Genomic DNA, 15,241 nt, shown 5'->3' on the forward strand with positions numbered 1-15,241 from the left:
AAGACAACTATCCCTTACCCAAAATGGATCACATTCTCCAAAGAGTGGTGGGGGCTTCAAGAATCTCATTGCTTGATGGATTTTCAGGCTTTAATCAGATCCTAGTCTACCCTGATGATCAAGATAAAACAGCATTCACAAACCCATGGGGAACTTTCAAGTATGTCAAAATGCCTTTTGGGTTGAAAAATGCAGGAGATACATTTCAGAGAGCAATGGATATTGCTTTTTCTAAAGAGATTCGTGACTTCCTAGTTATTTACTTAGATGACCTCACACCTTTTTCAAAATCTAACCAAGAACATCTGAAACACTTGAGACAAATATTCATAACATGTAGGAAATATGGGATTTCCTTAAATCCTAAGAAGTCTCTATTTGGTTTGGAAGAAGGTAAGATATTGGGTCATATCATTTCAAAGGATGGCATTAGAATTGATCCAGACAGAATACAGGCCATCTTGCGAATGCCCCATCCAAGAAATATTAAAGAATTACAAGCCTTCTTGGGAAAGATCAACTTTTTAAGGAGATTTATCCCAAACCTAGCAGAATTGATCATGTTACTAAACAACATGTTAAAAAAGGATTCCAAAGTAAAGTGGACAGTAGAAGCAAACCAAGCTTTTGAAGGTATTAAATTGGCCCTTACCCAAACCCCAGTCTTAACAAATCCTCAATTTGACAGGGAATTTATCATTTTCTCTTTTGCTTCCCAGCATACCATTGCTGTTGTCTTATTGCAGAAAGATGATCAAGGGAATGAAAAACCTATTGCTTTCTTTAGTAGAGCCCTTAGAGATGCACCTCTGAAATATCAAATCATGGAAAAGCAAGCTTATGCTTTGGTTAAGGCCATCAAAGACTTTAGGATTTACATCCTATACTCCCATGTTATTGCTTATGTACCAAATGCCATTGTGAAAGACATATTGACTCAAGAAAGTTTAGAGGGTAGAAGAGGAAAATGGATTGCTAACATTTTAGAATTTGACATTGAAATAAGACCTACAAAACTGATAAAGGGGCAAGGTTTGGCTAAATTGATGTCAGAAGCAAACTTCCAAGCCTTGGATATTAACCAACTGGACAATGAACCGGAGCTGGTGACTCCAAAGATCAATGTAGCCTTTGAACAATCCCTGTGGTATTCTGATATCTGTTATATATTGCAAAACCTGTGTGCTCCCCCATGATTGTCCAGAACCAAATCTAGATTTCTAAAAATAAAAGCTTCAAGATTTTGTGTTATAGATGGTAATTTACTCTGGAAAAACCATGAAGGTATACTGCTGAATTGTTTGAATATGGATGAGACAAACAATGTTATGAAAGAATTTCATGCAGCTGATTGTGGTGGACATTTGTACTGGAAGTCCACTGTGGATAAGATATTAAGGGCAGGTTACTATTGGCCCACTCTATTCTCTAATGTTAAGAATTTTACCACTTCATGTCACAAGTGTCAAGTGTTTGAGGGAAAAAGAAAGTTACTACCACTTCCCTTAAAGCCTATTGCAACAGAAAGGCCCTTTCAGCAATGGGGCTTGGACTTCATTGGGGAGATTCATCCTTCATCTTCAGGCCAACATAAATGGATCCTAACAGCCACAAATTATTTTACTAAATGGATTGAGGCTATTCCATGCAGACAAGCAAATGATTCTACTATCATTCAGTTCCTTGAAACTAATATTCTCTCCAGATTTGGTTGTCCTCGTAAGATTATAACAGACAATGCTGCTGCTTTCAGATCCAAGAAGATGGTGAACTTTTGCCATAAATTCCATATTACTTTGGGAAATTCTACTGCACACTATCCTCAAGGCAATGGTTTAGCTGAATCATCTAATAAAAGCCTTATCAACATCATTAAGAAGATATTGGAAGAGAATAAGAAAAATTGGCATAAGAAGCTTGTAAATGCCTTATGGGCAGACATGCTAACAACCAAAAGATCTATTGGGGTCAGCCCATATGAGTTGGTTTATGGAATGGAAGCCAAATTCCCTTCATCATTAGGGGTCCCTGTCATGAAGTTACTTCAAGAGAGTCAGGTTGAACCAAATGACATGCAAAGAAGAATCAACCAGATAATTTGTTTACAGCAAACCAGAGATCAAGTGTTCAGCAGAGTTCAAGTCCTACAAGAGAAACTGAAGAAAGCCTTTGATAGAAGAACCAAGGCTAAAGATTTCTTCATTGGTGATAAAGTGCTTAAATGGGATTCAAGAAGAGAAGACAAGGGAAAGCATGGCAAATTTGACTCCTTTTGGAGGGGACCCTTTGTTATTCAAGCAGTACAAGGAAATAACACTTATTTCTTGAAGAATTTGGATGGCACTGAAGCTAAAGAGGGCCCTGTAAATGGCCAAATGTTAAAGCATTATTTTGGCTACTTTCCATGTATATAGCATGGCTCTGCCCTGTACATTATCAGTTGTATATACTATTTTCTTTCAGCATATAGATAGTTCAGCTTCAGAAGTTTTGTAAATAAGCAGGGAAAGGCTTTTTATTTCAGAAGTTCCACAGTGGTGACAGATTCCAGTTTTGAAATCCAAAGAGAAAGCTTTCAAGTTTTGATAAGAAGTCAAAAGCCAAGGCAGTCTGACCTGCTGTTCTTGGTCTTTCAAGTAGAAAAACCATCCCCAAGTGGAGCCATTGTCAGCTACCTATACCAATAGGTTTCATTTTTCATGATTGGCAGGGGAAATGCCAAATATGCTCTACTTTGGTGATGCAAAGATCTCATATTTTTTGTGGAAAACACATATCTACAGTTGTTTGATGCTGTCCTACTTCTGAATGGGTGATCCAACAGTCTAAGCTCGGTCATGCCATATTTCAATTTTTGTTGTAGATTAGAGAAAGAAATCTGTCCAAACTGTTCAATCTTGGCAAATCAGTAGTTAGGTAGAGAATGAAGGTTCCCAACTGCTTAATCTGGGGCCTTGGAAGTAATAAGGCTAGCCTTAGATAGAAAATCAAAAGGAAATGCCAAAGGAAAAGAAAAGGGCACATGAGGGTTTGCAAGTCTAAGTGCACCCTCCCTGAAGTAATAAAAAATGCTAGGCAATAGAATGGGTAGGTAGATGGGGTTGTAGAAGCATGATTTCTTTCATATTGCTGGCTTCTTTCATATTGCTGGCCCAAACAGAGAAAACAGATATTGGCCAGAGCACATCCACCTATCCAGCATTTTGGTGACAGTTAAGTGAAGCATGTCTAATTTCCCTATCATTCCCCATCAAACTCCTTGCTAACATCCCACTATCACCTTGGTTCATAAGAGAAATCAAACTCATTTGTTGATCCTTGTTGTATAGAAGAGCCACATTTCTTGTGTAAAAATATTTTCATTTTGATCTAGTCTCCTAACTAAGTTTGTTCCCTAAAAACTTAGTGTTTGCCTCCTCTCTTCCATAGCTCCCATCCAATACTAACTACTAACTCTATTATTACTTAACTACCTATCTTCCCCTTTTCCCTATTACTACATCACTATTGTGTATAAAAACCCCAAAATATGTATTCCCCCTTCCCCTAGGCAATATAGCCTTAAGTCCCAAAGGGTCGGAGCACAAAGGAGTTTTAGCGCTAAGGCAAAAGCGCGCTAAAGGGTCTATTTCGGGATTAAATCAACATCTAGTTGATTTAACAGCCCAAGCGCATTTCACCAACAAATACATGAAAACCCATTTGTTCTAAAAAACACTACAAAACCCATAAATCCGCCATTGTCCTAAGTTTTGTACCTGGCATGCCTTTCCACAAATATCATTTGTTTATTGTCCACTCCCCACCGTATTGTCCGATCACCTCCACTCCCCGTCGACCGTCGGATTAGGGCCCTCCCATCCGACGGCCCACAGCAATATCGGACCACCCCCGATGCCTGTACGTTAGCGCCCGAAATCTGTAAGAGGGTGACGTCAGGGCTCAGACACGCGTCACTCCTGGGTTGTATCGGGCAGCCTCCTGCCAAAACCGTGCCCGTACAATAAGCGGTCCGAAATTACCACTTACCGCCTTTGTTTCTCCACCATACGTCACGTCCATGTCACGCGTACGTCACTGCCACCTCAGCGTCGCATCACCGCTCCATCCACTATCGCTCCGAGCTGTCCGCCATGTCACCTACCCACGTGGACCACTTACAAGCCGCCACGTCACCGCTCCGTACCTGACCCCACCTATGACGTCATGCTGACGTCATCCGACAAAAGGCGCCAAAGGCCAAATTTTCCATATTTTTGCTCGAAATCGTGTTTTTTCACATTTTTTCCAAAAAAAAGCTACTGTGCTCCTGCATGAGCGATTACGTCGCTTGCTCACCAACCTTCAACACTATTTCCTTGCTGTTGGCGCCGTGGTTTCACCTGCATGTCAACGCCATTGTCATAGTAAACCCAGGTATTTATCAGTATCCCTCTGTGTACCGTGGTTTTTGCATAATTCACCAAAATAAGCAAGAAACAAGAGAAAACGTTGTAATTACCAGAAAATCATTGGTGACCAGCGTTTCATTTCCCACTGTAAGGCTGAATTCACCTACAGAGTTTCCGCATTGAGCCAAATTACCATAAATTCACTGTTTGTTTGCGCATTCGCAAATCCAAACCTTTTCTAGACAAATCCACCAGGAAGGCCACCCTCAAACTCAGCATTTGCTCATTTGAATATCTCCCTGGAGCATTTCAACTCAGTTTCTCCTCTATCTACCTTGTCCTCTCTGAAGATTTCCCCCTCATTGGAAATTCACTGCTCTGTACCGCTGTGCCCAAAAAATCAAGTTCAAATCCAATTCCAAGTATCAGTGGACCATGGAAGCCCCTGTAGCTCTAAACATTCCACCTTTAAATGCCCCACACAGAGAGCTAGAATGGCAGCCCCTGGCTGATAGAGACTACCAGATGGCAGAAGTAATCCTAGAGTACAGCAAGTATCATATTCATCTACTCAATGAGCTGAAAGCCAAACATCTCAGTGGAAATGACATTCTAGGGATTTGGGACTCCAATTTGCCTATCTTCAATCTTCCTCAAGTCAATATCCTACCAGATTTAATCCATCTATGCAGTGCCAACTATGACCCATGTCAGAGAGCTATCCTCAGTCCCTCAGGCTCAGTTTTGTTCCATGTCACCCCTGAGGTTATAAATCAAATGCTGCACTTTCACACTACAAAGCCATTGACTCCTCTGTCCATGATGCACTTGATAGACCAAGGAGGCAAGCTGTCCAGTGCTCAAATCATAGAGATTAATCAACTATTCATTCAATCAGGCTCTCAAACTGTGAGGACTCCTCCTATTGCAAATGTATATCTCAATGAGTTGGGCAAAATGCTGGTGGATATGATCAGTTATGTCCTAGGATACAGATCAACTGAGGGGTTTGATGAAACCATTCTGGCCATGATGTCTGTCTTCTCCCCTGGAAAGCCTCCTTCTGTTCACTATGATTATGCTACATACATTGCCAATAAAATTCATGAGCAATTGATGAATTTAGAGAGGGAAAGGATATTTAGATACACTTCTTACATCTATCACTTGTTCCTATTTTATCAGCCTGATAGCTTCCCTATTACTCTCAAGAAGTTTGATGCTCAGGGAAACCAAAGGTCTATGGTATTTTGGTCTTAAATCTTTCACTGCATATCTTTTTCACCATATAGCTACTGTGAATTCATAGACCTTTTCATCCATCCAGCCATGTCCTTGCTGTTGAGCTCTCCTCCTCCAAGATTGACAGATGAGATGCAAAGAATCCTCCAGCTCTCAAAGGCCTACAGCATTGGGGATTGGTACTTCTACCAACACCATACAGTGATCAGGATATATGGTTGTGAGTTAGCCCCATACAGGCTACCAAGATATGTCCCTATGAGACTCTTTGCCTTAGAGTATTTCAGACAGTTTGGAAATGCAGACATGATCCATTTCCACAGCAAAAATAAAAAGGCACAACTCAAAGTCAAAAACCAGCTAGGCCCATTTATTTATAATAAAAGAGAAGAGGCATGGCAAGAAACAGATAAGATCCTAAAGTGCCTCGGGTTGCAAACCAGTTTCCTCTGGATACCCTATGATCCCAATCATTTCATTAGTCTTAGAAGGGTCAAATATAAGTTGGCCAGCTATGATCATGTCAGGTTGCCTCATATTGAAAAATATGCAAATCTATTAAGATGTAAAGAGGGCACCCTAGAAGAGGCAAGTTCTAAAGAGGAAATAGCACAAAAAGAAGCAAAGAAACTTGAGAAGGAAGCTGACTTGGAATATTGTGGACAGGTTTCTTCTTCTTATCATACCCAACTTGGAGCAGCTGCCTCATCTTCTACAGCTCCCCAGCAAGCAGCTCAAACTATTCCTCAAGCAGCTAGCACAGATAAGGGGAAAGAAATGGAGCAGGATCAGACACTCCCAACAACAGAACATCAGAAGGAACAGACAGAATAGCAAGAGGAAATGGCTGAGGCCCCTATATCCACAGAGCATCAGGCTCAAAAAAGTGTGCCTCCAAGGCAGGAAACAACAATGGATACCTCGGTACCTCAAACCCCAATAAATGAAGAGAGAACTAGGAAGAGGGACAGACAGTAAGAAACTCCCCTCACTACATCAGCAAGTCAACAAGGGGAGAAAAGGCAAATATTAAACCCTTTTTCTGAAGAAGAGATGCCTATTGGACCATCCATGGGTATGGGCCCCCCTAGCATGGAAGCATCAGCTAGTTCCTTCCAACAGGAACAAGAAAGACCACTTGGAGGAGAGGTCAGCTCCTCAAGCCAGCAAAGAAGGGCAGAGTCTGGGATCAAGAAACAATTTATGGATATAAAAGCTAGAAATGAGCCAGTCAGACTCCAGCTTTACAATCATTTGCTTAAGATGGCTCCCACCAACCAACAGAGGCTCATGTCAGCATATGACATTGCAGAAGGGAAGATGACTATGAGCCATTTCATGCCTGCCTTGATGCAGCCACAGTCAGCTGCAGATTACATTAGAACCAACCTAGAAGTGTTTGCAAAGGACATCCACCCAATGGACCAAATAGAGCTACACAAGAAAACGGGTGAGATGGTCTACTCTACTCTTGCAGATAAAACACTTCTAGCACACAAACTGCAAAATAGTCTCCATAATAGTACTGCCCAACTAGAATTGGAGAAAGCCTCTTCTCAAGCCAAAGACAACAGGATTAGGTCTTTGGAAGATATCATTATAGAGCTTGGGCATGACCCAAGTGATCCCAAAGCTGTGCAGGCACTAATGAAAAAAAAAGATGAAGATATATTAGCTTTGAGGAAGATGGTCAAACTTCCAGCGACCCTTCACCCCCAAACAAACGATGTTGCTCAGCAGAGAAAGGACCAAGATGTAGCAGCCATGCTGCTGACATTACACAAGCAATTAGTAGAAACATAAGGACGATTGGTAGCAACAGAGGGTGCATTACAGGCAGCCCTGAAACAAAAAGGAGGAGAGCAGATACCTCAGCCCTCTCAGCCAGCAATTAACCTTGAGGAGCCTCCTCAAATTAGAAGTCCTCCCACAGGACAAACACCAGAGGTAGGCCCTTCAGTAGCATCACTAGCAACAACATCAGGACAGACACCCAGCCTTGATATGCAAAATATGATGAAAGAACTTCAAGCTCTGGAGGCCCAGATGGCAGAATTAAATGAGGCCAAGGAAAAATTGGCTACACTTAATGAAAAATATGATAAATCAAAGCAAAGTGTAGCTGAAAAAACAAGAGAGGTAAGGGCTCTTGAGAAGAAAATAAAAGAACTAGAGAAAGAGCTCTCTCTTGATAAAGTTGTGGCTGAAGTCAGGAAAGTCCTGTGGGCCAATATTGGTCAGTCTATAATAGATCAATGGCAATATATTGAAACCATCCATGAACATATAGATCTCATAGGCAGGGCCCAAAAAAAAAGCCAAAGAGCAAGGGCATCTCTAGGCAATGTGCCTGAGATAGCCAATAGGATGATCAATGTCCTTAACAATCGCACAGGCCCCCAGCTGGTAGCAATGGGTATCTCTAACAGAACTGATACCATTTTACTGGTAAAAAGGGTGCTCACTTTGAGAAATCATGTGCAAACATTGGATAGAAGGTGCCAGGAGATGCAGACAGAGGTGAACAAATTCATGGAGAAATTTACAGCATTGCATAACAGAGGCCTTCCCAGCTTACTAACCAGTGTAGGAAGGTTACTATCTCATGAAAACTATGCCAAGAGGGTAAATACATATGCTACAAATCAGATCACTGCAGCATCAAGTGCCCCAGAGGAAACAGGGCCTACATCTGGGCAGAGTCTCTATGACAAAATAGAGAATTTTTTTTTTATCATGAATGAGATTAGACATCTATTTGAAGTGCCTCCAAATTACTACAAATATACTGAGGCAGATGAAACCTTAGGCATAATTTTGAGACATCAGTTGCCTACTCAGGAATGGTGGACAAGCATGATACAGACATTGCTGTGAAGAAACAGATTTTTCACCAAATTTTTATACATCAATTATAAGTCATCATGTTTATAAAATTGATATATTCACTATGACTGGAGAGGAGTGGACAGAGCCAACTCAGCGAACAAATTTGGCCACTAAAGCAACACCGACAGATGCAGATGACGGGGCTGAGATAGCTGCAGCACGACAAAGCAATAAAGGGCTTATTACTCAGAATCAATACGAAGCACCCGGCAGACCCAGTTGCCCCAAAAGTCAAGAATTTCTGACAAACAGCAAGCAGCTGTTGTATATTCATTTAAGTAGCTTTTAATTTTGTAAGAAATATCTTTGAAAGTTGGTAAGAGCAGTTATTGTGCAATAACTCACTGTTGAGATATTTCTATGATATTTTGTATATATGCACCCCCGTATAGCTTATTGGGGGTTGTTGTTACTCATTTGTTCAAGAGAACTCGGTTGTATATCCTCTGAAAGATATAATTCAAAGGAACTGTTGGTTTCCAGAGGAATGAGTTTGCCTTGGACCTGATGTGATGAAATTATTGACTACTGCAGGATTCTCGTGTTACGGCATGATACAATAAGTGTTCTCTAACTGTATTTGTGTTTCATTTCTCACATAATATGTCTGTGATGTATGGTAATTAGTCTTGGTAGAAAAGAAAAGGAATAGTTCAGGATTTGTCCACTAAGAACACCCTAAACTCAATCTTTACTACTAAATATGTTTTCTCCAGGATTAGCTGCAACTATGGAATTCTTAAATGCTCCTTTTGCTCTGACCACATGATAAGTCTTTATTCAGTGATTCTTATTTGCTGCTGACTATGATTTGTCTGTTATTCTCTGTTACACTGTTAAAGAACTCTTAACTCCCTTTTGCTGGTGTAATTTATACTGTTTGTTGTCTAAAAATCAAAGTTTGTATCATGAATACCCATCTGGCCCTACAGTGAACCTCTCTTCATCACATATATCAAGCACTTTCATTTCTGGACTCAACCTTGAACAATAACCTGCAACCAAAATTCAAACAAAACTCCCATCTCATAACTAGCCTAAAATCTTCAAAAAACAATGTTAAAACTAAAAGAGAGAGCCCTCTCTGATTACAGGTAGGCTAGAACCTGTAATCCAAAGCTTGGTTAGTGGTTACCCCGGCCGTATTCCCTCAGGAGTCAAAGGGAACAACCTGGGTGTTAACATGTTTAACCTCTTTGGAGGTGCAATCATTGGGATGAGTAAGAAACAATTTGTAGTGGCACTATCAACTACAGAGGCAGAATACATGGCAGCCACTCATGCAAGCAAGGAAGCAATTTAGTTGCAGAGATTGTGTTCAAGTATGGGGTTAGTACAGGGAGCTATAAGGATAGACTATGACATCCAAAGTGAAATTTTCTTGGCAAAGAACCCTGCATATTATTCAAAGACAAAGCACATTGATGTTTAATATCACTTTGTGAGGGATATGATAGAAGACAAAAAGGTGTTGTTGGTAAAGGTGGACACTTTGAAGAATACTGCAGATGCATTGACAAAATCTATGAGTTCTGAGAAGTTCTCTTGGTGTAGAGAAACAATCGGCATTGCAGGGCTAGATAAATGACTAAGCTCTCTTGTGGCGCCTTGTGGAAAGAAAACAACAAGTGGGAGAATGTTGGGTTGTGTTATATTCTTTCCACGACTAGCCCATGCAGTTAACCAGGAGTTTAGAAGGGGGACAGAGCCCCCCCTTTCATTGCGTTGATTGCGTAGCGTGGGGGTCACAGGGGGTTTGAGGGGTGCATGTAACCCCACTCTAGCAGCGCCCCAAAAAATTTTGGTTTTGGAACCTATGTTAGGTTGGGCAGACCCACCTATGATTTTGTGCATGATTTTTGCACATGTTTTTGGACGCGATGGTTTTTGGTCCATGGTATTGGATGCTTCAACATGTATAAATATGTATTATAACATTGAAAGGAACATAATGAAAAATCAATCTGGTAGTCCCGGTTTTGGGATCCAGTGGGAAAATATCTGTGTATATGTGTTTTATGTGTTATTCTTTCGCATTCTTTATTTTTTGTGTTTTAGAATTCGTATGCAGGTAATTTCTGTATGGGGTTAAAACCTATAGATTTTTATATATTTTCAGTAGCATCAAAACTCCTCGTTGGAATATTCTTTAAAATACCATTTTCATGTTCTCAACAAGACAAGTGGCATATTTTGTCAGCACAATAGTAAGTCTATAGATAGGAGGGATTTGTACAGTCCTATTGGGTGCAACCTAACTTGGTCCATGTTTTGGGTAAAAGACTCTAGATTTTGAGGAGCGGAGCTCACAAAGGTGGTGAATTTTTATTCATCACGTAGTGTTTAGGGGCTTTGGGGTGGGTCAAAAGCCCCTCATTTTGTAATGGGTTTCGGGTATTAGTCATGCTTTTGTTTGATCCATGGTATACGTACCATGGTTTTTTTCATGATGTAATGTATATAAGGACATGTAATACTTTGTAATTAAATCATGTCATCATAAGGGAATTGAATCTCTGTATTCGCATTTGTAGTCTGTATTTTCTAGGAAGGCTCTGCAGCTGAGTGCGAGGAGGCCTGGAAGAGTCTGCAGTTGGGTGCGTAGACCACCTACAGCTGGGTGCACAAGTTGAAGAAGTATATGTATTGAAGATTTGTATTAATAAAGAATAATTTTAGCCAAATATCATGTATCTTTCTATGTTCATTCTCTGTTTTTTTTATTATCCTTATGCATGCTTTTTACTAAATTGCACGAAAGAATATATGTCATAATGTTTTCTATTATTTGATGCGATAAGGGTAATTTTGTAAAGCTAATAAATAGAGAAGAGTTACGCAAATTTGTAGGAAGGTAGAAAACATAAGTAAATATACATATGCAATAGCGTGCATATCCCTCTGTTTGCGGAAGCCCGAATCTACAACCTCGCATAACCGCTTTGGGTGAGACTATGTTCTACTTGCAGGTTCTTGCCGAAAGGGACAATGTTTGAGGGTTTTTTTGGCATGTAGCACACTCTAAACCTGGGTCAAGCCCCCTTAAACCTACAAATGGTTCCATTTGCAGGACCAAGATTTTCTTAACGGATATATTTTGGCATCTGTCGAAGAAATCAATCATGGAGTGGGTTGAATAGAAAGAATGTGAATTTGTGGAAAAAGAGAAAAAAACCCTCGATTATCAACTAAAGACTAGTTGTAGAAGTATATCTTCAAATAGAAATACAAAATCTTCGTTTGTTTGTTCCACATTGAATTGTATGAGTGGGTATCTAAGTTTACTGAGCATAAGACTTGTTTCAAGAATGATGAACCTAAGGAGTGGAATCATGAATTGATACGGTAACTCAAGAATGTCAATAACAGTATCTCTAGGGCTGTTGATTTCTAGATCGATAGAATTTTGGGAGGGTTTATCACTGAGTTCGCAATAGACACGGTCATGTCCTATAGTGAAGTTGAACGAATATTTTTCAAAGGACCATGAGGTAAGTTTTTAATATCTTTTAATCTCTTAATTAAGATGTTATCGTGTTAAAAAGGGATTTTGCAAATGTAGTCAGATTAATGTTTGGGAAAAGAGGAAATAAGATTGAACCAAGGTATACGCGAAGTGGAAAACAATACATAACATATCCGAAGAATTTTATTGAAATTGACTATAGCCCCCTGTTAGGAGGATCTAAGAGTCAAGAAGAAAGAAGTAACCTTACAACACCACGACATTCCCCCACCTGTCCTAAAGGCACATCGAAGTTACGAGTTGAGAAGAATCAGGGTGTCTTTAGGATTCCCCATGCATCCACCCCCCTCCCCATAGTTCCCCTACACCTATAACCCCTCCCCCTCCACCTAACCCCCCTAGAAGAAACATGGTCGATGACATTAAGCTACTTATTTTTAAAGGAATCGGATGAGAGGCCACTAATCAATTCTGGTTTGTAGCTAATGCATTAAGGACATGAAGACAAATGACTAATTATGGTGTTGTTGACAGGCTAGAATCTTCCACCAAGAACAAGGGGGACCTCCCCGGTGTGGGTACCCAACTAGATCCTGCACTGTTTGTGATAGGGGTCCCTTCTGGTATGTAGGCTCGGCTGACGTTCAGTTTTGTTGAGCCTGCTTCGGACGGAGGTAAAATATGAAATCAATTGAAAGCATGTACCTCAATAAATATAGGGAAATAATTGACAAAAATCTTCTGCCACATAAACCATGAATAGCTAGACTATAAACAACATAAATTGTACATAAATTTATTGATAGTAGACTTCAAATAATACTCATGTTCACCAAGATAAATGTAGGTTTTAACTCCATACAGAAATTACCTGCATACGAATTCTAAAACACATAAAATAAACAATGCAAGAGCATAACACATAAAACACATATACAGAGAGATTTTCCCCTGGATGTCAAAATCGGGACTACCCGCTTGATTTTTCATTATGTTCCTTTCAATGTTATCATACATATTTATACATGCCAAAGCATCCAATACCATGGACCGAACACCATCGCATCCAAAAACGTGTGAAAATCATGCAAAAAGCCATAGGTGGGTCCGCCCATCCTAACATAGGGTCCAAAACCAAAATTTCCTGGGGCGCTGCCCCAAACCCCATAAACTGGGGTTACGGGTATGCTTAAAACCCCCTGTGAACCCCCCACCCTGCGGCTACACAATCGGTGCAATGAAGGGGGGCTCCGTGCCCCCTCTAACCCCCTGGTTAACTATATGGGCTAGTCGTGGAAAGAATATAACACAACCCAACATTCTCCCACTTATTGTTTTCTTTCCATAGGGGGCCACAAGAGAGCTTAGTCATTTTTCCAGCCCTGAAATGACCATTGTCTCTCTACACCAAGAGAACTTCTCAGAGCTCATAGATTTTGTCAATGCATCTGTAGTATTCTTCAAAGTGTCCACCTTTACTAGTAACACCTTTTTGTCTTCTATCATATCCCTCACAAAGTGATAATGAACATCAATGTGCTTTGTCTTTGAATGACATGTGGGGTTCTTTGCCAAGAAAATTGCACTTTGGTTGTCACAGTCTACCTTATAGCTCCTTGTACTAACCCCATACTTGAAAACAATCTCTGCAACCAAACTACTTCCTTGCTTGCATGAGTGGCTGCCATGTATTCTGCGTTGGTAGTTGATAGTGCCACTACAGATTGTTTCTTACTCATCCAACTGACTGCACCTCCAAATAGGTTAAGCACATACCCACTTGTAGATCTTCTCCGATCCAAATCTCCAGCCCAATCTGCATCAACAAAGCCACAAATATCCAACATTCTATCCAATCCTGGTCTTCCTTGGTAGCACAAACCATAATCACTAGTGCCACACAAATACTTGAAAACTCGCTTCACTGTTGTCCAGTGCTCCTTCCCTAGTTTTGACATAAACCTGCTCAATACTCCCACTGCATGTGCAATGTCTGGTCTAGTACAGACCATTGCATACATCAAGCTACCGACTGCACTTCCATATGGAACATGAGACATGTCCTCTTCCTCTTCTTGTGTCTTGGGACACTATTCAACAGATAACCTCACACCTACAGGAATAGGAACCTTCACTGGTTTACTATCCTGCATATTAAACCTCTGCAGTATTGTCTCGATATATTTCCCCTGGTTTAACTAGAGCTTCCTCTTTTCCTGATCTCTTTTAATTTCCATGCCCAAAATATATTTTGCAGCACCAAGATCTTTCATGTCAAATTTGGAGGATAATTGGGTCTTCAAATCTTGGATAATTTCTTTGTCATTTCCAACCAGCAACATATCATCAACATACAAGACCAGATAAATAACACAGTCACCAATTAATTTAAAATACACACAGTGATCTTCTTTGCTTCTGGTGAAGCCAAGACCCCGTATAAATGTGTCAAATTTCTGATACCACATTCTTGGTGACTGTTTTAACCCATACAGAGACTTCTTTAACTTGCATACTAGTTCTTTCTTACCCTTCACCGCAAAGCCTTTAGGTTGCTTCATGTAGATTTCCTCTTCCATATCCTCGTGAAAAAATGTTGTCTTCACATCCATCTGTTCTACCTCAAAATCAAAAGAAGCAGCAACAGATAAAAGTAACATAATAGAAGTTACCTTGGCAATAGGAGAAAAAATATCACCAAAATCAATTCCTGGCATCTGGGAATAACCTTTTGCTACCAACCGAGCTTTGTATTTCTCCACCTTTCCTTCTGCATTTGTCTTCTTCTTGAACACCCATTTGCTACCAATGGGTTTGCTTCCCAAGCATCATTTTTGTGCAAAGATGTCATTTCATCAACCATGGCCTCTTTCCAAAGTTTGCCATCCTCTGAATCTACTGCTTCCTTCACAGTTCTGGGATCATCGTTAGTAATAGATAATAAAAAAATTGAACAGAAAGCAGATGGACTATACCTTCTTGGATGCCTTCTTTCTTGAACTGATCTTCTCACACTCGGAGTTTGAGGCTCCTCATCTTCTAATTCCTCCTTTGCTGTAGAGTCTGATTCTTCCTCCTTTAGGTCAAACTCTATCTTCTCAAGTTCCTTTGGTTGGACTTCATGTTTAATAACATCTTTCATCTCGCTGAACACCGCATCTCGGCTGTACACAACCTTCTGTGTGACTAGGTTCCAAAGCTTATAACCCTTTAAACCATCCTTATACGCAATAAATATGCACTTTTCAGATTT

This window comes from Pinus tabuliformis, chromosome 8 (assembly GCF_031772625.1).
Source record: "Pinus tabuliformis cultivar Carrire ecotype Pingquan chromosome 8, CPIR1, whole genome shotgun sequence".
NCBI lineage: Eukaryota > Viridiplantae > Streptophyta > Pinopsida > Pinales > Pinaceae > Pinus > Pinus tabuliformis.